The sequence below is a fragment of the Gavialis gangeticus genome, unplaced genomic scaffold, assembly GCF_001723915.1.
Source record: "Gavialis gangeticus isolate Ggan-Ray unplaced genomic scaffold, GavGan_comp1, whole genome shotgun sequence".
In the NCBI taxonomy this organism is placed as follows: domain Eukaryota; kingdom Metazoa; phylum Chordata; order Crocodylia; family Gavialidae; genus Gavialis; species Gavialis gangeticus.
In genome coordinates, this window is record NW_017729032.1 from 185,866,177 (window position 1) to 185,868,265 (window position 2,089).

Genomic DNA, 2,089 nt, shown 5'->3' on the forward strand with positions numbered 1-2,089 from the left:
ATTAACACCCCAAATGAATGCAGCCTCAGTGCTGAGGAACTACATTTGATATTTTATCCTTTTCATTCTAACATTGTCTGTGCTGTTTTATTCCGGTGCCCCCAACTTCTCCAGCCTACAGGAGCATAATTTCTCCAGGTCTTTTTTTCTCTCGCAGAATGATGATATTATAATCATTTGGCAGCCTTTAAAAACAAAAGGCAATACTTAATTTTTGGAGTCTGAAACAGCTTAGAAGCAAATCCTACCACTGTCAAAAATGCAGAGAGTTTTAGAAGAGTGAAGCTGGTCCTCTTCACCTCTATACTGGAAATAGGTTTAAGATCACTGTCAGCAAAAGTATTCTGACCTTGGCCAGTTTTTAATTCATGATTTACACAAAGCAGAAAAAGAACATTATTTCTCTTCTTTCAGCCGCTGCACTTTGTTTTCATATTTTGTACATGAATCATTATTGGGTTTAATTGCTACATTAATTGTTTTCGTAGCTCACGTGTCCAGTGTTGCCTTAATTACTGAGTTCTTGTTCCGAGTCATTCTTATAATGAAATGGATCATTTCAGTATATTTACCTGGTTACAGAATTTTATGTTTTCCCTCTATAATCTGTTATTATGAAAAAAACCTCAAAGTAAATTCATGATACTATTGCCAAGATCCTCACAATCATTTGAAACTGGCCCAGCCAATTCTGAGCTCTGCAATGCCTAATCATTCAGACTGCAGACTGGGGAAGAGATTTGGGCTGCTCCTATGAAATTTTTAAATCTTCTCATTCCCTCTGAAGTAAATCTCTTGAGACAAAGAAAGGAACATTTCAGCCCAAAAGGAATTTGTCAAACAGCATCACAAGCAAATGAAGAAAACAAATTTGGAAGGGAGTTATCAGCTGGACTAAAAGCTTTCATTCCACATGACCCACCATTTCTGCCTTCTTACCTTTGCCACTTTTCAGGGCCTTCTTTGCACTGAAATCACTGGAATCTTTGGACATTGAATTAGGCCCTTATTCTTTTTGTTCTCTCATTTTCTAGTTTTCTGTCTGTACTCCACCCTCTCATTTTCTCTCTTCTTTTCCTATTTCATTTCCTCCCTGTCCTTTCTTCTTTCCCTCTGTACAGTATTTATGAGCCACTTTTTCCTTTTTCAGAGCAGTCTGCCTCAGTTGAAAATGCTTGCATATACTGCCTACTGAACCTTCATCCCCTCTGGTCTGAAGGGGCTTAGGTGATACTGCAACCACTGTCCTTGGGGCTAGCTGGTCAACAAACAGCTTTAGAAACCCAGAGACTGCAGCAAAAGAATGGAATTAATGTATTCACCAATCACCCCAAATATAATCTTTGCCAGCAAGTCCACCAGATTTCAGGCTACTCATGGATTCTTTATATCCCCTGAGAGAAGACAGGTTATGGTCATTTTCAAATACCACAGCTTGCTTTCTGCAGCCCTGCTTCTTGGCATATAACAGAAGAAATAGGCAAACACCCAAGGTGAATCTAACCCATCACAACTAAATGCCACTGAAACAGCTGAAGACAGGATTATTTGGCTATTAGTGGCATATACAATAGCAACAGTTAAATATTAATGGATACTAAAAAATCTGTTCACATTGTATAATACCCACTGCTGGCTATTAATACATGTTGTTTTATTTAGTCAAATTTAAAGAATAAAGTAGATTGCTGTTTCTATCAAAACACTTCACGCTGGATTAAACAGTGCTAAACATGCTAATTGTGAATGGCGCTTCACATTGTATATTGCTGAGACATTTTTAAAGAGGGAAATGTACTAATATTAAATACCACAAAATCTGCACGCACTGTGTGTCATCTAGGCATATGATGAGCTGGAAGCCTGGAACAATACTGGCAGCACAATATGAAGCAGCTGAAATTAAGCTAAATGGAGTACAATGCCTTTTGATCAGGCAATAATAAATGACTGAGGATGCCTACAGCTGCATAAACAATATTAGCTTTTTGTTAGTGAAAACATTTTGAATGGCTTTTTTTCCTACAGTCTTTTTTTCGATGCAAACATTTCATAGACTTCATAGATTTCATAGACATTAGGGCTGGAA